General features: G+C 47.8%; 1 protein-coding gene across 2 annotated transcripts in view; it reads left to right on the top strand.

The window, feature by feature from the left end:
* The first annotated feature begins 7,905 nt into the window (after positions 1 to 7,905).
* Positions 7,906 to 22,755, top strand: part of LOC117191946 (apoptosis-stimulating of p53 protein 1-like) — a 104,781-nt gene continuing 89,931 nt past the window's right edge. Inside the window, exon 1 of one of the 2 annotated variants that reach the window (XM_033396692.1) lies at positions 7,906 to 8,402. The gene's annotated coding sequence lies outside the window, so the exon portion shown is untranslated. Of the gene's footprint in view, positions 8,505 to 22,755 lie in introns of both variants that reach the window. The other variant, XM_033396691.1, reaches the window with a different exon arrangement.

Raw genomic sequence — 22,755 nt, 5'->3', positions numbered from 1 at the left:
CGTGTGTGTTAGAGAGAGACAGGGCGAGAAAAAATGAAATTGTTTTCTTGATGCTGGCTATAATAATATAACGATCATATTCAAATTCTGCAGTCTTAAAGATATGGTCATTCTCTACAATTCTGCGTTTTTGGTTTTCTTGTATCGTTAAAATTGTGAATGCCACAGATTTTCGTTCTTTGTGGGGGCGGAAGTGGGCGGGGCGAAGTTTTGAAATATTTTTGTAGCAGTGACATATCACAGAAGTCCGGATCCAAAACATCGTTGCTCTAGCTCTTATAGTCTTTGAGCACTAGGCGCTAATAGGGACGGACAGACGGACTGACGAACAGACGGACAGACAGACATGGCTCAATCGACTCGGCTATTGATGCTGATCAAGAATATATATACTTTATGGGGTCGGAAACGATTCCTTCTGGACGTTACATACATCCACTTTTACCACAAATCTAATATACCCCAATACTCATTTTTAGTATCGGGTATAAAAACACCGACAATCACTCGTATAATTGCCTGGTCGGTAGCAGCTAATTTCGTCTGGACAGAGCGACGGCAGCGGCAAAGAGAGCTGGCGGCGACAGGCAAACAGCGCTCACCCTACTCTCCCAACCAACTTACTCGCTCTTTTACTCTCCCAACTCTCCCAGTTTTTTCCTCTCCCTCTTTTTCTGACTACACTAATCTCTTTAACTATGCGCGTCACAGGTAAAATTCAAATGGTGCTTTGTAACGTATTTCTGGTCAATCACCAAGGCCCAATTGCGCAGGTGCAAAAGAGACGTCTGCTACATGCCGCTGCCAGAAAGAGACCGCCATACATACGCTGTACAGATAGACGCGATCGTGGCCCAAAGCGAAGCCATGGCCAGAGTCGGTGTCTCAGTTGCTCACGCGGCTTCTTACCTGTCGACCGATGTTTTTGTAGTTTGTGGTAGGTGTATCTCTCCGTGTGTGTGTTTGCGTACCGTCTCTTCTACGCGCGCGTTTCTTAGTGTGTGTGTGTGTGTGTGTGTATTCAATTAATTACAAAAGCAAAAAAAAGAAGCAGCTCTGGGAATTGAATGAAAGAAAGGCAAAACCCCCGTTGAAAAAGAGTGTATGCAAAATAGTAGTTGCGTGATACAAAAGGCCATCCAAAGAGGGAGCAACAAAAGAGGCAGCATGAAAGGTGATTAATTCACTTAAAAGTGCAATTAAACAGCAGCACCAGCAGCAACATCAAGCAGCAACAAAAGCTAAAATCATTGGAGCAGCGCAAGTTGCAGACAAGGTGCAGACAAGTTGAGGGCGAACTTGAAGTTTTTTTTCGGGAAAATTATTCAACAACGAAAATATTTAATGAACGTGTGTGTATGTGCTTGTGCATTGCTCTCTCTGTGTGTGTATGTGTGTGAAATAAATGCACAACAACAGAAATTGCACTTGAAAAACCATGACAAGAAGAGAAAGAAGAGTTGTGGCGGAAAAGGTGAAAGAAGAGGCAGAAAATGATGATGATGATGGGGAAAAAGAAAAAAATCAGTACAAAACGGTATAAACGTGATTCTTTTTCCACACGCCATTACCCAAGCGACCCCGCCTGCTCCGCCGCCTGTCTTTGGCTCTGTGGGAATTTTCTTGGGAAGAGACAGAAGAGCCGGAGGAAGAAGGTGGGGCAAGGGAAAGAGCAGCAGCAGCAGGAGGACTTGCAACCTGGGCTCCAATTTGATGCTGTAACTGTACACGCTGTGCAGCACTCAGTGCTCTAGACTCTCTTGCCCACACCCCACTCTTCTCTCTGAAGTGCTCTTCCCTCCCAACCTCCCTCTCCCGACCACTCTGACTTCTGCTCTGATCCATTGGCGACATTTTTGGTTGGGAGCGTTGCCTGCCACAGCAATAATAACAACAACAACAACCAGAGCTTGCCTGAAATGAAGCGTGGACTCGATCGGCAGCAGCATAAACGAGGGGGAACGTTGTGAGTTGCTGCGGAGACCGCAACTCTACAGTTATACCCGATACTAAGTCAGTATGGCTCTCCTCCGGCAGACGCCGCTAATATTAAACGACACGACAAAGAGTGCGTGCGAGAGAGACAGAAAATCAGTCTGAGCGTGACGTTGGGCGCTGCGTAGCCAGTGCAAATTGATTTGTTTCTTTTGGCTATAAAAATGATCCGCTCTGATCCAGATTCAGCCATCTGATAGATATGGTCATTATCTATGATTCTGCGTTTTTAGTTTTCTCGAATCTGCAATATTGCAACAGATTTTCGTTCTTTGTGGGGGCGGAAGGGGATGGGGCGAAATTTTGAGATATACGTTTTATAGTGACTAATAAAGGAGTGTGTGTACCAAATTTGGTTACTCTAGCCTTAATAGTCTCTGAGATTTGTGGATGCCTCAGATTTTCGTCCTTTGCGGGGGCGGAAGGGGGTGTGGCGAAATTTTGACACAAAATGGTCAAGGTCCGATATCACAGGAGTGTGGATACCAAATTTGGTTGCTCTGGCTCTTATAGGTTCTGAGATCCTTGAACTCATATTTTGCAATTGGCAAAACCGACCATGAAACCTGTGTGTTAGAGAGAGACAGAGCGAGAAAAAATGTAATTGTTTTCTTGATTCTGGCTATAATAATTATACGATCTGGTTCAGATTTTGCACACTAGAAGATATAGTCATCTTCTTTGATTCTGCGTTTTTAATTTTCTCGTATCGTCGAAATTGTGGATGCCACAGATTTTCGCCCTTTGTGGGGGCGGAAGTGGGCGGGGCACAGTTTTGAAATATTCTTGTAGCAGTGATATATCACAGAAGTCTGGATCCAAAACATCGTTGCTCTCGCTCTTATAGTCTTATAGCACTAGGCGCAGAAGGGGAGGGACAGACGGACAGACGGACAGACGGACGGACGGACAGACGGACAGACGGACGGACGGACAGACAGACATGGCTCAATCGACTCGGCTATTGATGCTGATCAAGAATATATATACTTTATGGGGTCGGAAACGATTCCTTTTGGACGTTACACACATCCACTTTTACCACAAGTCTAATATACCCCAATACTCATTTTGAGTATCGGGTATAACGAGGGGGAACGTTGTGAGTTGCAGCGGACACCGCAACTCTACAGTTATTCCCGATACTAAGTCAGTATGGCTCTCCTCCGGCAGACGCAGCTAATATTAAACGACACGACAAAGAGTGCGTGCGGGAGAGACAGAAATTCGGTCTGAGCGTGACGTCGGGCGCTGCGTAGCCAGTGCAAATTGATTTGTTACTTTTGGCTATAAAAATTATCTGATCTGATCCAGATTCAGCAATCTGATAGATATGATCATTATCTATGATTCTGCGCTTTTAGTTTTCTCGTATCCTCAATATTGTAGATGCAACAGATTTTCGTCCTTTGTGGGGGCGGAAGGGGGTGGGGCGAAATTTTGAAACAAACTCGTCTTGGTCCGATATATTAGGAGTTTGGATACCAAGTTTGGTTGCTCTAGCTTTTATAGTCTCTAAGCAAAGCCGGCTATGCTACGTGTGTGTTAGAGAGAGACGGGGCGAGAAAAAATGTCATTGTTTTCTTGATGCTGGCTATAATAATAATACGATCTTATTCAAACTCTGCAGTCTAAAAGATATGGTCATTCTCTACGACTCTGCGTTTTTGGTTTTATCGTATCTTTAAAAATGTGAATTCCACAGATTTTCGTCCTTTGTGGGGGCGGAAGTGGGCGGGGCAAAGTTTTGAAATATTTTTGTAGCAGTGACATATCACAGAAGTCTGGATCCAAAACATCGTTGCTCTAGCTCTTATAGTCTTTGAGCACTAGGCGCTGAAGGGGACGGACAGACGGACGGACGGACAGACGGTCAGACAGACAGACAGACAGGGCTCAATCGACTCGGCTATTGATGCTGATCAAGAATATATATACTTTATGGGGTCGGAAACGATTCCTTCTGGACGTTACACACATCCACTTTTACCACAAATCTAATATACCCCAATACTCATTTTGAGTATACTAAGTCAGTATGGCTCTCCTCCGGCAGACGCAGCTAATATTAAACGACACGACAAAGAGTGCGTGCGGGAGAGACAGAAAATCGGTCTGAGCGTGACGTCGGGCGCTGCGTAGCCAGTGCAAATTGATTTGTTACTTTTGGCTATAAAAATTATCTGATCTGATCCAGATTCAGCAATCTGATAGATATGATCATTATCTATGATTCTGCGCTTTTAGTTTTCTCGTATCCTCAATATTGTGGATGCAACAGATTTTCGTCCTTTGTGGGGGCGGAAGGGGGTGCGGCAAAATTTTGAGATACACGTTTTAAAGTGAGATCTAACAGCAGTGCGGATACCAAATTTGGTTACTCTAGCCTTACTAGTCTCTGAGATTTGTGAATATCCCCAGATTTTCATCTTTTGCGGGGGCGGAAGGGGGTGTGGCGAAATTTTGAAACAAACTCGTCTCGGTCCGATATATTAGGAGTGTGGATACCAAATTTGGTTGCTCTAGCTTTTATAGTCTCTGAGATCTAGGCGCTAATGTTTTACTCTAATCAAAGCCGGCTATGCTACGTGTGTGTTAGAGAGAGACAGGGCGAGAAAAAATGAAATTGTTTTCTTGATGCTGTTCGGTGCAGAACCCAGCCGATTAGCTGCTAAAATATTTATGCAGTCGCTATGGAACGAAAGCCTAAAGTTGAATTGGGACGAAAGCCTGCCCCAGGATCTACATACGACTTGGATTGAGCTGACTTCGCAGTTGTCGATGGTTAAAAACTTTAAGTTTCCACGTTACGTGCTTCGGCAGCAAGCCAGATTAGAAATGCACGCGTTTTGTGATGCGAGCCAAGCAGCATATGGCGCCTGTGTATACATGCGTTCGGAAGCTCTTGGCATTGTGAAAAGTCATCTCTTATTCTCTAAATCCAGAGTCGCGCCCTTGAAAAGTATGACTATCCCCAAGCTTGAGCTGTCCGCTGCCCTCGTATTAGCCGAACTAGTGTCCACCATAGTTAAGGGATTATCAGCTCCATGCCAAATACATTGCTGGTCGGATTCGTCCATAGCCCTTGCCTGGATTCGAGAATCACCATTGAATTTTAATATATTTGTTTCTAATCGAGTTCAGCGGATTCAGGAGCTCACCGCTGGAATGACTTGGCATCACGTGCCCACAAAGTTGAATCCTGCCGACATCATATCACGTGGATCCACGCCCGCTGAACTAATGGATAGCAGCCTTTGGATCTCTGGACCACCATTCTTGCGTCTTGAGAGCTCAGAGTGGCATGCATACTTGCAATTGCCGACCGATGTACCAGACCGTCGTCATGCAGCATTGGTTGTTTGAAACGAAAGGGATGTATCGTACGATTGCAAATTTAAAAACTCATTCGGATCCATGCAGCGCGTCTTTGCTTACATATATCGATTCTACATTCTCAAGGACAAAGGCATAGCCCGGTCGAAGGGTCAACTTACCGTAATCGACATCAAAAATGGTACGCATTTGCTCATAAGGGCAATACAGCAGCAACAATTTTCGGGAGAGATAAGGGCCCTCGCCAGCAAACAGGCCCTACCCCCAAAAAGCACGATGGCCTCACTGAATCCATTTCTGGATAGCTTTGGATTGCTGCGTGTTGGAGGCCGCCTCCAAAATGCCGAATTGGACTACGACGCGAAGCACCCGATCCTGCTTCCTAAGGGACATCCTGTCACTTTCTCTATTATTATCTTCTTTCACGAAAGGTTTCTCCACGCAGGAGCTCAAGGATTGCTCGGACTGCTTCGGCAAAAATTCTGGCCTATTGGTGGACGCAAATATGTTGCGGGAATCATTCGCAAATGTGTTAGATGCTTTCGTTTGAAGCCAGTGCTGAGGGAACATATCATGGGAAACTTGCCTGCGGATCGCGTAAGGACTAATCCAGCATTCCACACAACGGGCGTTGATTTTTGCGGACCCTTTTATCACAAGTCGGAAGTCAGAGCAGGCCTCCTATCAAATGTTACATCGCTGTCTTCGTATGCTTTAGCACCAAAGCAACTCATTTGGAAGTCGTTCGGGATCTATCTACAGAATCCTTTCTGGCAGCATTAAGGCGTTTTATAAGTCTACGTCCCAAGCCTCGAATCATCTGGTCAGACAACGCTACAAATTTTGTAGGAGCAAAAAATGAGCTTTTGGAGCTTCGGCAAATGTTCCTCAGTGATCCTCATACGTCGGCTGTGTCACATCTCTGCGTTTCTAGTGGAATCGACTGGAAATTCATCCCCCCTCGCTCACCTCATTTTGGGGGTTTGTGGGAGGCGGCTGTTAAAGCAGCTAAATATCATTTTCATCGCATCGTCGGGACCTACATTTTTACTCTTGATGAAATTCAGACCTTGGCTTGTGAAATCTCTGCTTTGTTAAATTCCCGTCCGCTTTATGCAATTACAGAAAGTCCCGATGATCTAGATGTGCTCACGCCAAACCACTTTCTCAATGGAGCCCCGAAGGAGCTGCATTCGACGAGCCAGATGTGGCGCATCTCCGGGTCAACCTACTTAGTCGATGGCAGCGGCTGTGTCAAATGAAGCAGGCGTTTTGGAGAAAATGGAGCACGGCGTATCTTTCGATTCTTCAGGAGCGGAGCAAGTGGCGGTCACCGTCTCCAAACATCAAGCTAGGAGCGCTCGTCATGATCAAGGAGGAAACGCTGCCACCATTAAGGTGGCCGCTTGGCCGCATTGAGAGCGTCATACCAGGAAAAGATGGAACCATCAGAGTAGCCGTCATCCGCACTCAAAAAGGCCTTTTCAAGAGGGCCGTTGGAAAAATAGCGGTTCTGCCCCTTCAGGATGGATCTGTTGAAAGCCTTTGCCTTACAACGGGGGGTGAATGTTCGGAGCAGAACCCAGCCGATTAGCTGCTTGCCAAATAGCACCTAATTCTTGGCCCTCAGCCGCTTATTTTGTTTGTTACTTATGCCTATGTCACTCATTTGTTTGTTAAAGCTCTGCGCTTGCTTGCCCTGCTAAACGCTCTCTGCCAGCTCGCTCTTCGCTATCTCCGCTTTGCGTCTGCCTACCGACGTCGGCCGAGCGAAGCTGCGCTTAGCGATCGGAGCGGCAATGTAAAGGGCAGGCAAGCCACACTTGCAATTTGGATGTCACGCATTAAAGAACATATCGTAATTTTATTTCTGCGCCGAGTTTTATTTAATTCGAAATAATTAGTCGGCCGATTGGGGATAAAAAACATTATCTCCACACTGGCTATAATAATAATGCGATCATATTCAAATTCTGCAGTCTTAAAGATATGGTCATTCTCTACAATTCTGCGTTTTTGTTTTTCTCGTATTGTTAAAATTGTGGATGCCACAGATTTTCGTTCTTTGTGGGGGCGGAAGTGGGCGGGGCGAAGTTTTGAAATATTTTTGTAGCAGTGACATATCACAGAAGTCTGGATCCAAAACATCGTTGCTCTAGCTCTTATAGTCTTTGAGCACAAGGCGCTAATAGGGACGGACAGACGGACTGACGAACAGACGGACAGACAGACATGGCTCAATCGACTCGGCTATTGATGCTGATCAAGAATATATATACTTTATGGGGTCGGAAACGATTCCTTCTGGACGTTACACACATCCACTTTTACCACAAATCTAATATACCCCAATACTCATTTTGAGTATCGGGTATAAAAACACCGACAATCACTCGTATAATTGCCTGGTCGGTAGCAGCTAATTTCGTCTGGACAGAGCGACGGCAGCGGCAAAGAGAGCTGGCGGCGACAGGTAAACAGCGCTCACCCTACTCTCCCAACCAACTTACTCGCTCTTTTACTCTCCCAACTCTCCCAGTTTTTTCCTCTCCCTCTTTTTCTGACTACACTAATCTCTTTAACTATGCGCGTCACAGGTTAAATTCAAACGGTGCTTTGTAACGTATTTCTGGTCAATCACCAAGGCCCAATTGCGCAGGTGCAAAAGAGACGTCTGCTACATGCCGCTGCCAGAAAGAGACCGCCATACATACGCTGTACAGATAGACGCGATCGTGGCCCAAAGCGAAGCCATGGCCAGAGTCGGTGTCTCAGTTGCTCACGCGGCTTCTTACCTGTCGACCGATGTTTTTGTAGTTTGTGGTAGGTGTATCTCTCCGTGTGTGTGTTTGCGTACCCTCTCTTCTACGCGCGCGTTTCTTAGTGTGTGTGTGTGTGTGTGTGTGTGTGTGTGTATTCAATTAATTACAAAAGCAAAAAAAAAGAAGCAGCTCTGGGAATTGAATGAAAGAAAGGCAAAGCCCCCGTTGAAAAAGAGTGTATGCAAAATAGTAGTTGCGTGATACAAAAGGCCATCCAAAGAGGGAGCAACAAAAGAGGCAGCATGAAAGGTGATTAATTCACTTAAAAGTGCAACTAAACAGCAGCACCAGCAGCAACATCAAGCAGCAACAAAAGCTAAAATCATTGGAGCAGCGCAAGGTGCAGACAAGGTGAGGGCGAACTTGAAGTTTTTTTTTCGGGAAAATTATTCAACAACGAAAATATTTAATGAACGTGTGTGTATGTGCTTGTGCATTGCTCTCTCTGTGTGTGCATGTGTGTGAAATAAATGCACAACAACAGAAATTGCACTTGAAAAACCATGACAAGAAGAGAAAGAGGAGTTGTGGCGGAGAAGGTGAAAGAAGAGGCAGAAAATGATGATGATGATGGGGAAAAAGAAAAAAATTAGTACAAAACGGTATAAACGTGATTCTTTTTCCTGGTACACGCTGTGCAGCACTCAGTGCTCTAGACTCTCTTGCCCACACCCCACTCTTCTCTCTGAAGTGCTCTTCCCTCCCAACCTCCCTCTCCCGACCACTCTGACTTCTGCTCTGATCCATTGGCGACATTTTTGGTTGGGAGCGTTGCCAGCCACAGCAATAATAACAACAACAACAACCAGAGCTTGCCTGAAATGAAGCGTGGACTCGATCGGCAGCAGCATAAACGAGGGGGAACGTTGTGAGTAGCTGCGGAGACCGCAACTCTACAGTTATACCCGATACTAAGTCAGTATGGCTCTCCTCCGGCAGACGCAGCTAATATTAAACGACACGACAAAGAGTGCGTTCGGGAGAGACAGAAAATCGGTCTGAGCGTGAGGTCGGGCGCTGCGTAGCCACAGCAAATTGATTTCTTGCTTTTGGCTACAAAAATGATCCGATCTGATCCAGATTCAGCAATCTGATAGATGTGGTCATTATCTATGATTCTGCGTATTTAGTTTTCTCGAATGTGCAATATTGTGGAAGCAACAGATTTTCGTCCTTTGTGGTGGCGGAGGGGGTGGGGCAAAATTCTGAGATACAGCTTTTATAGTGAGATCTAACAGAAGTGCGGATACCAAATTTGGTTACTCTAGCCTTAATAGTCTCTGAGATTTGTGGATGCCCGAGATTTTCGTCCTTTGCGTGGGCGGAAGGGGGTGTGGCGAAATTTGGACACGAAACGGTCAAGGTCCGATATCACAGGAGTGTGGATACCAAATTTGGTTGCTCTGGCTCTTATAGGTTCTGAGATCCTTGAACTCATATTTTGCAATTGGCAAAACCTACCATGAATCCTGTGTGTTAGAGAGAGACAGAGCGAGAAAGAATGAAATTGTTTTCTTGATTCTGGCTATAATAATTGTACGATCTGGTTGAGATTTCACACTCTAGAACATATAGTCATCCACTACGATTCTGCGTTTTTGGTTTTATCTTATCTTTAAAAATGTGGATGCCAAAGATTTTCGTCCATTGTGGAGGCGGAAGTGGGCGGGGCGAAGTTTTGAAATATTTTTGTAGCAGTGACATATCACCGAAGTGTGGATCCAAAACATCGTTGCTCTAGCTCTTATAGTCTTTGAGCACTAGGCGCTGAAGGGGACGGACGGACGGACGGACGGACGGACGGACAGACATGGCTCAATCGACTCGGCTATTGATGCTGAACAAGAATATATATACTTTATGGGGTCGGAAACGATTCCTTCTGGACGTTACACACATCCACTTTTACCACAAATATAATATACCCCAATACTCATTTTGAGTATCGGGTATAAAAACGCAAATCTGGCGCAATTGAGCGCGAATGAATGCCAAAACCAGAAAAACAAGCAACAACAACTATCAGAGAGAGGAAGAGAGAGAGAGAGAGAGAGAGACAGCCACTGGCAAGGAGAGAAACAACAACAACCACAGCGCATTGATTGCCGGCCTCAATTTACGACGTCGTCGACGATGCTGTCCCAAACTCGGCTTTCGATGCTGCTGATCATCATCCAACTTCATGATGATAATCGTTATTATGGTCTTTTCACTGAATGAGCCACATTCCGGTTTAGCATTTCAACAATCCCGAACACACAAAAGCATCCCCAAAAACCCACACACAGAAGACAGACAGCAGCGCACACAGCTCTCCCCAGTGGTCATTCCCCACTCCATTCCGCTTTCCCCCACCCCTCGCACACTCCATTTCCAATTGAAAAGCCAGTCGGCAACTGTCTGTGTCTCCTCTCTACCTCTCCCTCTCCCTCTCTAACTATCGCGCTTAAACATGTTCGGTGCGGAACCACCCCCACTCCTCTCCCTTCCTTCAACCTTGCTGTAAAAAAGCAACATGGCAAGTTTTTGTTGCTGTAAATGCAAGCCTGTGACGTTACTGTTGTTGTTGTTGTTGGTGCCTGCATTCCAGCGATCGCTGCTGCTGCCGCCGCTGCTTCGGTTTGCGTTGGCAGCACCTGGAATGCACCCATAGTCCGCCTCTCTCTTTCTCTTGTTCTCTCTCTTGGTTTTCTGTTGGTTTTGTTTGCTTAGAAATTCCAAGAGAGGCACACAACGAAAACGAAAAGTGTGAAAAGTGAAGCCACCAAAGCGGACAAACGACGAACTTTGAGCCCAGCCTGAAAGAGTGTATGTGTTTTTTGTTTTTTTTCCATGGATACGCCACGGTGGGTGAGAATCTCTAAGAGACGCGACCGGCCCGTACCAGTCAACGAACTGGACTACCCCTTCGGGGCTTCCCAGCTAAACTCACCACCACGCACAGCTGCACACCTCATTCCCCGCGGGATCACCGCAAAGTATTACTTCGCGGGATGGGTTGCCTACGTTAGGCACTCTCCTCTACGCGTCGCTCCCTTTCGCATCTTCTCAGATCGCTCTGGATGGCTATTAGGGTGTTGCTAACGCGCTGCCAGTTCTCGTCGGACTCCGTCATGAACGCCATTAGCTCCTCTGGTCGTGGGAAATACTCTGCACTTGAGCGGTACCTCGTGCAGTGGTAGATCACATGCTCCGGATCCTCGCTCTCATTCGAAAACTCAGGACACTCGGGAGTATCCTCGTGTTTGAACCTATGCAGATACTTCCTCTATCCTCCGTGACCCGTCAGGAATTGGGTGAGGTGGTAGTTTATCTCTCCGCTTCTCCGCCCTATCCATGACTCAATGTCCGGGATTATTCTATGGGTCCACCGTCCATTTGTGGTCGTGTCCCATCTTGCCTGCCATTTTTCTATTGACGCCCGCCTTTCCGACGCACGGATGGTCTCTAGCGATGCATTAGGTCTCTGCGCGCGCTTCATATACATGCGTCATCTCGAGCGCTAGTATATCCACCGGGATCATGGCCGCGAGGACCAGGGCTGCGTTATCCGACACCGTCCTATATCCAGACACTACTCGAAGAGCGCAGAGCCGATATGGCACTGACATCTTTCTTCTTAGACTCATGTTGCCGGATAGGGTTGAAGACCACACCGGCGCATCGTACAGTAGGATCGAGGCCACTACTCTCGCCAGGAGTAAGCGTCGACCTGCCTTGGGTCCACCAATATTGGGGAGCATCCTTGCGAGTGCTGCCTGCATCCGGGAGGCTTTTTGACTCACGTACTCGATGTGGTCCCGGTAGTTCAATCGGTTATCCAGCATCACGCCTAGGTACCGGATTGACTCCTGCGGCTTAATAGTCGCATTACCCACGCGAAACGTCGCGTACTCCACCTTCCGACTCGTGATGAGTCAGCCTCCGTTTTGTGGCCAGCCAGGTCCAATCCCGCGTTTTCCATCCAGTTGGATACCATCCGGATTGCTTCGTTGGCCGTCGCCTCGACATCTCGGAGCTCTTTGGCTACCACGACCAGGGCGAGATCGTCAGCGAAACCGACAAGCGTGCATCCCTGCGGAAGCTGGAGTCTCAGGACGTCGTCGTACATTAGGTTCCACAGTAGAGGTCCTAAGACTGATCCCTGTGGAACTCCGGCTGTCACCCTGTAGAGCTTTGGTCCCTCCTCCGTCTCGTACCTCAGTACCCTACCCGACAGGTAGCTGGCTATTATCCGAAGCAGGTAGGTGGGAACTCCAATTCTCCCGAGCGCCTCGTTTATCCGAGACCAGTTCGCTGAGTTAAACGCGTTACGGATATCCAGGGTCACCACCGCGCAGTACTCCTTTGTGCCAAATCTCCATCTTATTCCCTCGATCGCTCTGGATGCAATGTCGGTGACTGCCTTGATGGCGTCGACCGTTGATTTGGCCTTCCGGAATCCGTACTGGGACTCCGATAAGGCCTCCTTCTCCTGGATCACAACTTGCAGTCGGTTGTAGACGATTCTCTCCAGGGTTTTGCCGACCGTATCCAGCAAACCTATGGGGCGGTATCCTGATGGTTCCTCCGGGGACTTATTTCCTTTGGGTAGAAGTATTAGCCGCTGCACTTTCCACTGCTCTGGAAACACTCCTTCCCGTAGGCATTTGTTGAACGTGTCAACAAATACTTCTGGTCTGGTGGTTGCTCCAAGCTTCAATGCCTTGTTTGGGATACCGTCCGGTCCTGGTGCCTTTTTATCCCCAATTCTCCTGGTAGCCGCTATCACCTCCTCAACAGAAATCTGTTGCCACAGCTCGGAGTCTTGGCTCGAGACGCTCTCCTCCCTATCCGGGTGCTGTGGGAATAGGGCCTCCACGATGCTACGAAGCAGGATCGGGCAGGTCACTTCCGGTGTTGACTGGCTCCTTATCCTCTTGGTGACGACCTTATATGCCGTCCCCCAAGGGTTGACGTCAGCCTCCTTGCATATCTGCCTGAAGCAGGCTGACCTGCTCTCCTTTATGGCACGTTTAAGGGCTCTTTTCGCTGATCGGAGTTCCTCTCCCCTGGTTTCGAACTCAGGCCGACCTCGTGCTCTCTGGTAGCACCGTCTTGCTCGTAGGCAGGCTTTCCTTAGCTGGTTAACCTCCGCATTCCACCAGTAACAGGGCGCTCCTCTTTTGCAAGGCTTCCTTCTTGGCATTGCCACATCACATAACTCCTCCATGAGCTTCGCCAGTTTCTCAGCCAGGCCCTCTGCCGTTTCTCGCGAAGGGCTCCAGCTGGCGTTGCGCAGATATTCCGTGAAGGTTTCCACATCCAGGTGGTCGCCCTTCCATTTAGGTCCGGTAATTTTGGCTAGCTGTCTTTTCGTTGCTGCTCCGCATTCGAAGTGGATCGCCTGGTGGTCGCTGAACGTAAACGTGTATGTGTGAGATTGTGTGTGTGTGTTTGCGGTTCTCCTTTCCCTTTACTTAAGCCTCTGCTGCCGTCTCTCTCTCTCTCTCTCTTCCTCCATCTCTGTCCTTCTCGGTGGCGCTTGGACCACCGAAAAAAGAAGGAGTAAGGCTGTGGGGGAAACCTGCACGTTTTTTACAAGTAATGTGAGGTCAGTAACACTTGTTTCAAACATTTATCACTCTCCGTTTTGGTGCGAGTGAGTGCGTGTGCACCGTTTATGACGTCAAAAGCGGCGCTTGGAGAGAGAGAGAGAGGCACGTTTAATGAACTCTTGAGTTGATTGACAGGCAATTTGGTCTTATTGTTGGGGCTTTGAGAGAATGAAATTAGTGGATCCCAGAGCCCACACGTGTGTGGACCCCTAATTATACCCGATACTCAAAATGAGTATTGGGGTATATTAGATTTGTGGTAAAAGTGGATGTGTGTAACGTCCAGAAGGAATCGTTTCCGACCCCATAAAGTATATATATTCTTGATCAGCATCAATAGCCGAGTCGATTGAGCCCTGTCTGTCTGTCCGTCCGTCCGTCTGTCCGTCTGTCCGTCCCCTTCAGCGCCTAGTGCTCAAAGACTATAAGAGCTAGAGCAACGATGTTTTGGATCCAGACTTCTGTAATATGTCACTGCTACAAAAATATTTCAAAACTTCGCCCCGCCCACTTCCGCCCCCACAAAGGACGAAAATCTGTGGCATCCACAATTTTAAAGATATGAGAAAACCAAAAACGTAGAATTGTAGAGAATGACCATATCTTTAAGACTGCGGAATCTGAATTGGATCGTAGCATTATTATAGCCAGCATCAAGAAAACAATTTCATTTTTTCTCGCCCTGTCTCTCTCTAACACACACGTAGCATAGGCGGCTTTGCTTAGAGCGCCTAGATCTCAGAGACTACAAAAGCTAGAGCAACCAAATTTGGTATCCACACTCCTAGTATATCGGACCGAGACGAGTTTGTTTCAAAATTTCGCCACACCCCCTTCCACATCTGGGGATATTCAAAAATCTCAGAGACTATTAAGGCTAGAGTAACCAAATTTGGTATCCGCACTCCTGTTAGATCTTACTATAAAACGTGTATCTCAAAATTTCGCCCCACCCCCTTCCGCCCACACAAAGGACGAAAATCTGTTGCATCCACAATATTGCACATTCGAGAAAACTAAAAACGCAGAATCATAGATAATGACCATATCTATCAGATTGCTGAATCTGGATCAGATCAAATCATTTTTATAGCCAATAGGAACAAATCAATTTGCAGTGGCTACGCAGCGCCCGACGTCACGCTCAGACTGATTTTCTGTCTCTCTCGCACGCACTCTGTCGTGTCGTTTAATATTAGCGGCGTCTGCCGGAGGAGAGCCATACTGACTTAGTATCGGGTATAACCGTAGAGTTGCGGTGTCCGCAGCAACTCACAACGTTCCCCCTCGTTTTAGGTATAGAAATTCTTGAACTCTTGAAATTTCTCTTCTGGAACCTTTTTTTTGGATATTGGAATTCGTCTTCTACAATTTCTCATAGCTTTTAATGAAAATTTTAACAAAATAATTGCTTTTCCAAGTTTCATTCAAAACATCTGCATCCGTCGGCACATGCTGAGGCTTCAATCCTTCGTGGAAATGCAAATTTCACACTGGAAAATCCAACTAAAACGAAACTCTGTCATGTGCGAGGCGTGGCACGTGCAACCGCCCACAATTTGAGTTTTGAAAGCATGTCTCTGTCCGCCAGAAGCGAATGTTGACAAACCTTTTTTTTCCCAATTTTTTTCTGAATTTGTTTGGCATTTCACTGAAGCGGCACCGAAAGAGATGGGGAGACAAAGAGAGGGGGGACTAGAGGGAGCTTGTTTTCTCATATCCAAACAAAGCGTGCGAGATTTTATTTAAAGCGGCTTGTCCCCCACAGAGAGAGAGAGAGGGGAAGTGGGAAAGTGGTTACTCCAGAGGGCTGCGGGGTATGTGGGGGCACAAACAAGCTGCGTGTTTACACATATTTTTGGCTCTCGTCCGCTCCCAGTCTTGTCTTTTTTGGCCACAACCAAATGAATTGGGTTCGGGCCTGGCCCACAACTAGTTGCTCTTTGCAGCACACAAGCACAGACGCACGTGCAGACAGCCGCACCCAGAGCACCCCAACCGCTGCCCTCCGAGGCCCCTGAGACCACGTCTCGGTTACAGCTCTCCCCAAAAACTACCGCCCCTCAGCCAGCACTCCCCCCGAAGGGAGGCAGACTATTGTCCACGCACGCATTTTACAAAAAACAAACCCAGTCTCGAATTTCTGTTTGTTTTGTGTGGACGGATCTGCATATTCCCATAGTCCTCCAGTCTCGAATCACCAGATCTGCCACAGATCGTACAACTATATCATATGGTACTTGCCATACAGGGAAGGACCTTCAAGGGTATCAAAGTATTCCATTCCCGAAAGCCTGCGCCCTCACTTCTTGTTTGAGTTGCCAACTTTTGTGGCAGCAGACGGCGAGAGAGAGGGGTTGAGGGGTAATGGGAGGTCATGCATAAATGCCGAGTCGATTGAGCCATGTCTGTCTGTCCGTCTGTCCGTCCGTCCGTCTGTCCGTCTGTCCGTCCCCTTCAGCGCCTAGTGCTCAAAGACTATAAAAGCGAGAGCAACGATGTCTTGGATCCAGACTTTTGTGATATGTCACTGCTACAAGAATATTTCAAAACTTCGCCCCGCCCACTTCCGCCCCCACAAAGGGCGAAAATCTGTGGCATCCACAATTTCGACGATACGAGAAAACTAAAAACGCAGAATCGTAGAAGAGGACTTTATCTTCTAGAGTGCAAAATCTGAACCAGATCGTATAATTATTATAGCCAGAATCAAGGAAACAATTTCATTCTTTCTCGCTCTGTCTCTCTCTAACACACAGGTTTCATGGTAGGTTTTGCCAATTGCAAAATATGAGTTCAAGGATCTCAGATCCTATAAGAGCAAGAGCAACCAAATTTGGTATCCACACTCCTGTGATATCGGACCTTGACCATTTTGTGTCAAAATTTCGCCACACCCCCTTCCGCCACCGCAAAGGACGAAAATCTGAGGCATCCACAAATCTCAGAGACTATTAAGGCAAGAGTAACCAAATTTGGTACACACACTCCTTTAAGATGTCACTTTAAAACGTATATCTCAAAATTTCGCCCCACCCCCTTCCGCCCCCACAAAGGACGCAAATCTGTTGCATCCACAATATTGCAGATTCGAGAAAACTAAAAACGCAGAATCATAGATAATGACCATATCTATCAGATTGCTGAATGTGGATCAGATCAGATCATTTTTATAGCCAAAAGGAACAAATCAATTTGCACTGGCTACGCAGCGCCCGACGTCAGAGACTGATTTTCTGTCTCTCTCGCACGCACTCTTTGTCGTGTCGCTTAATATTAGCGGCGTCTGCCGGAGGAGAGCCATACTGACTTAGTATCGGGTATAACCGTAGAGTTGCGGTGTCCGCAGCAACTCACAACGTTCCCCCTCGTTTATATCTAGGGTAACCAACAGGCAGTACTGCTTTTGGCCCGCTCTCCAGCGAGTCCCACTAATGGCATTCTCCGCTATGTTGGTGACTATGCCAATGGCATCCAGGGTTGATCTGCCTTTCCGGAAGCCATACTGGTTGGGCGACAAGCCGCCGGCATCTTCAATGGCACGGCTGAGCCTACGTGCAATGAGCTTTTCGCACACAACGAAAACGAAAAGTGTGAAAAGTGAAGCCACCAAAGCGGACAAACGACGAACTTTGAGCCCAGCCTGAAAGAGTGTATGTGTTTTTTTTTTTTTTTTCCATGGATACGCCACGGTGGGTGAGAATCTCTAAGAGACGCGACCGGCCCGTACTAGTCAACGAACTGGACTACCCCTTCGGGCTTCCCAGCTAAACTCACCACCACGCACAGCTGCACACCTCATTCCCCGCGGGATCACCGCAAAGTATTACTTCGCGGGGATGGGTTGCCTACGTTAGGCACTCTCCTCTACGCGTCGCTCCCTTTCGCATCTTCCCAGCTCGCTCTGGATGGCTATTAGGGTGTTGCTAACGCGCTGCCAGTTCTCGTCGGACTCCGTCATGAACGCCATTAGCTCCTCTGGTCGTGGGAAATGCTCTGCACTTGAGCGGTACCTCGTGCAGTGGTAGATCACATGCTCCGGATCCTCGGTCTCATTCGAAAACTCAGGACACTCGGGAGTATCCTCGTGTTTGAACCTATGCAGATACTTCCTCTATCCTCCGTGACCCGTCAGGAATTGGGTGAGGTGGTAGTTTATCTCTCCGCTTCTCCGCCCTATCCATGACTCAATGTCCGGGATTATTCTATGGGTCCACCGTCCATTTGTGGTCGTGTCCCATCTTGCCTGCCATTTTTTTATTGACGCCCGCCTTTCCGACGCACGGATGGTCTCTAGCGATGCATTAGGTCTCTGCGCGCGCTTCATATACATGCGTCATCTCGAGCGCTAGTATATCCACCGGTATCATGGCCGCGAGGACCAGGGCTGCGTTATCCGACACCGTCCTATATCCAGACACTACTCGAAGAGCGCAGAGCCGATATGGCACTGACATCTTTCTTCTTAGACTCATGTTGCCGGATAGGGTTGAAGACCACACCGGCGCATCGTACAGTAGGATCGAGGCCACTACTCTCGCCAGGAGTAAGCGTCGACCTGCCTTGGGTCCACCAATATTGGGGAGCATCCTTGCGAGTGCTGCCTGCATCCGGGAGGCTTTTTGACTCACGTACTCGATGTGGGCCCGGTAGTTCAATCGGTTATCCAGCATCACGCCTAGGTACCGGATTGACTCCTGCGACTTAATAGTCGCATTACCCACGCGAAACGTCGCGTACTCCACCTTCCGACTCGTGATGAGTCAGCCTCCGTTTTGTGGCCAGCCAGGTCCAATCCCGCGTTTTCCATCCAGTTGGATACGATCCGGATTGCCTCGTTGGCCGTCGCCTCGACATCTCGGAGCTCTTTGGCTACCACGACCAGGGCGAGATCGTCAGCGAAACCGACAAGCGTGCATCCCTGCGGAAGCTGGAGTCTCAGGACGTCGTCGTACATTAGGTTCCACAGTAGAGGGCCTAAGACTGATCCCTGGGGAACTCCGGCTGTCACCCTGTAGAGCTTTGGTCCCTCCTCCGTCTCGTACCTCAGTACCCTACCCGACAGGTAGCTGGCTATTATCCGAAGCAGGTAGGTGGGAACTCCAATTCTCCCGAGCGCCTCGTTTATCCGAGACCAGTTCGCTGAGTTAAACGCGTTACGGATATCCAGGGTCACCACCGCGCAGTACTCCTTTGTGCCAAATCTCCATCTTATTCCCTCGATCGCTCTGGATGCAATGTCGGTGACTGCCTTGATGGCGTCGACCGTTGATTTGGCCTTCCGGAATCCGTACTGGGACTCCGATAAGGCCTCCTTCTCCTGGATCACAACTTGCAGTCGGTTGTAGACGATTCTCTCCAGGGTTTTGCCGACCGTATCCAGCAAACCTATGGGGCGGTATCCTGATGGTTCCTCCGGGGACTTATTTCCTTTGGGTAGAAGTATTAGCCGCTGCACTTTCCACTGCTCTGGAAACACTCCTTCCCGTAGGCATTTGTTGAACGTGTCAACAAATACTTCTGGTCTGGTGGTTGCTCCAAGCTTCAATGCCTTGTTTGGGATACCGTCCGGTCCTGGTGCCTTTTTATCCCCAATTCTCCTGGTAGCCGCTATCACCTCCTCAACAGAAATCTGTTGCCACAGCTCGGAGTCTTGGCTCGAGACGCTCTCCTCCCTATACGGGTGCTGTGGGAATAGGGCCTCCACGATGCTACGAAGAAGGATCGGGCAGGTCACTTCCGGTGTTGACTGGCTCCTTATCCTCTTGGTGACGACCTTATATGCCGTCCCCCAAGGGTTGACGTCAGCCTCCTTGCATATCTGCCTGAAGCAGGCTGACCTGCTCTCCTTTATGGCACGTTTAAGGGCTCTTTTCGCTGATCGGAGTTCCTCTCCCCTGGTTTCGAACTCAGGCCGACCTCGTGCTCTCTGGTAGCACCGTCTTGCTCGTAGGCAGGCTTTCCTTAGCTGGTTAACCTCCGCATTCCACCAGTAACAGGGCGCTCCTCTTTTGCAAGGCTTCCTTCTTGGCATTGCCACATCACATAACTCCTCTATGAGCTTCGCCAGTTTCTGAGCCAGGCCCTCTGCCGTTTCTCGCGAAGGGCTCCAGCTGGCGTTGCGCAGATATTCCGTGAAGGTTTCCACATCCAGGTGGTCGCCCTTCCATTTAGGTCCGGTAATTTTGGCTAGCTGTCTTTTCGTTGCTGCTCCGCATTCGAAGTGGATCGCCTGGTGGTCGCTGAACGTAAACGTGTGTGTGTGAGATTGTGTGGTTCTCCTTTCCCTTTACTTAAGCCTCTGCTGCCGTCTCTCTCTCTCTCTCTTCCTCCATCTCTGTCCTTCTCGGTGGCGCTTGGACCACCGAAAAAAGAAGGAGTAAGGCTGTGGGGGAAACCTGCACGTTTTTTACAAGTAATGTGAGGTCAGTAACACTTGTTTCAAACATTTATCACTCTCCGTTTTGGTGCGAGTGAGTGCGTGTGCACCGTTTATGACGTCAAAAGCGGCGCTTGGAGAGAGAGAGAGAGGCACGTTTAATGAACTCTCGAGTTGATTGACAGGCAATTTAGTCTTATTGTTGGGGCTTTGAGAGAATGAAATTAGTGGATCCCAGAGCCCACACGTGTGTGGACCCCTAATTATACCCGATACTCAAAATGAGTATTGGGGTATATTAGATTTGTGGTAAAAGTGGATGTGTGTAACGTCCAGAAGGAATCGTTTCCGACCCCATAAAGTATATATATTCTTGATCAGCATCAATAGCCGAGTCGATTGAGCCCTGTCTGTCTGTCCGTCCGTCCGTCTGTCCGTCTGTCCGTCCCCTTCAGCGCCTAGTGCTCAAAGACTATAAGAGCTAGAGCAACGATGTTTTGGATCCAGACTTCTGTAATATGTCACTGCTACAAAAATATTTCAAAACTTCGCCCCGCCCACTTCCGCCCCCCCAAAGGACGAAAATCTGTGGCATCCACAATTTTAAAGATATGAGAAAACCAAAAACGTAGAATTGTAGAGAATGACCATATCTTTAAGACTGCGGAATCTGAATTGGATCGTAGCATTATTATAGCCAGCATCAAGAAAACAATTTCATTTTTTCTCGCCCTGTCTCTCTCTAACACACACGTAGCATAGGCGGCTTTGCTTAGAGCGCCTAGATCTCAGAGACTACAAAAGCTAGAGCAACCAAATTTGGTATCCACACTCCTAGTATATCGGACCGAGACGAGTTTGTTTCAAAATTTCGCCACACCCCCTTCCACATCTGGGGATATTCAAAAATCTCAGAGACTATTAAGGCTAGAGTAACCAAATTTGGTATCCGCACTCCTGTTAGATCTTACTATAAAACGTGTATCTCAAAATTTCGCCCCACCCCCTTCCGCCCACACAAAGGACGAAAATCTGTTGCATCCACAATATTGCACATTCGAGAAAACTAAAAACGCAGAATCATAGATAATGACCATATCTATCAGATTGCTGAATCTGGATCAGATCAAATCATTTTTATAGCCAATAGGAACAAATCCATTTGCAGTGGCTACGCAGCGCCCGACGTCACGCTCAGACTGATTTTCTGTCTCTCTCGCACGCACTCTGTCGTGTCGTTTAATATTAGCGGCGTCTGCCGGAGGAGAGCCATACTGACTTAGTATCGGGTATAACCGTAGAGTTGCGGTGTCCGCAGCAACTCACAACGTTCCCCCTCGTTTTAGGTATAGAAATTCTTGAACTCTTGAAATTTCTCTTCTGGAAACTTTTTTTATGGATATTGGAATTCGTCTTCTACAATTTCTCATAGCTTTTAATGAAAATTTTAACAAAATAATTGCTTTTCCAAGTTTCATTCAAAACATCTGCATCCGTCGGCACATGCTGAGGCTTCAATCCTTCGTGGAAATGCAAATTTCACACTGGAAAATCCAACTAAAACGAAACTCTGTTATGTGCGAGGCGTGGCACGTGCAACCGCCCACAATTTGAGTTTTGAAAGCATGTCTCTGTCCGCCAGAAGCGAATGTTGACAAACCTTTTTTTTCCCAATTTTTTTCTGAATTTGTTTGGCATTTCACTGAAGCGGCACCGAAAGAGATGGGGAGACAAAGAGAGGGGGGACTAGAGGGAGCTTGTTTTCTCATATCCAAACAAAGCGTGCGAGATTTTATTTAAAGCGGCTTGTCCCCCACAGAGAGAGAGAGGGGAAGTGGGAAAGTGGTTACTCCAGAGGGCTGCGGGGTATGTGGGGGCACAAACAAGCTGCGTGTTTACACATATTTTTGGCTCTCGTCCGCTCCCAGTCTTGTCTTTTTTGGCCACAACCAAATGAATTGGGTTCGGGCCTGGCCCACAACTAGTTGCTCTTTGCAGCACACAAGCACAGACGCACGTGCAGACAGCCGCACCCAGAGCACCCCAACCGCTGCCCTCCGAGGCCCCTGAGACCACGTCTCGGTTACAGCTCTCCCCAAAAACTACCGCCCTCAGCCAGCACTCCCCCGAAGGGAGGCAGACTATTGTCCACGCACGCATTTTACAAAAAACAAACCCAGTCTCGAATTTCTGTTTGTTTTGTGTGGACGGATCTGCATATTCAATTCGCTTCTAGCTCTTGCTTAAGCCGGTTGTGTTTTTTTCTTGCTCCCGCATTCTCCGCCCTTTGCCTAAATATCATACAACATTGTTGTGTCTTTGTTTTGATTTATTATCGCATCTCTTTAATTTGATTCTACTTTGTGTTAACCACCAGTGTTTTGTTTGTAAACAAGTGTTTAATATAAATTCAATATTGCAACGTAACACATCGGACTCGTGCAGGCAATTTGTTATTGTTTTTTGCCCAGTCTGCTTTTCGTTATCGCTTCTTCGGTGTGCACTGTTCTCGCGCATCAGCGTTTGCATCGCCCACACTCTCTCGTGAGCATACGCGGGCTTCTCGCATTGTTGCTCTCACTCTCTCTGGATTGCCTACACTCTCCCTCTCTGTGGACTTTTCTTT

The sequence above is a fragment of the Drosophila miranda genome (genome assembly GCF_003369915.1).
Source record: "Drosophila miranda strain MSH22 chromosome Y unlocalized genomic scaffold, D.miranda_PacBio2.1 Contig_Y1_pilon, whole genome shotgun sequence".
In the NCBI taxonomy this organism is placed as follows: Eukaryota; Metazoa; Arthropoda; class Insecta; order Diptera; family Drosophilidae; genus Drosophila; species Drosophila miranda.
Note: the sequence above shows the minus strand (reverse complement) of the source record. Positions and strands in the feature narration are given on the sequence as shown.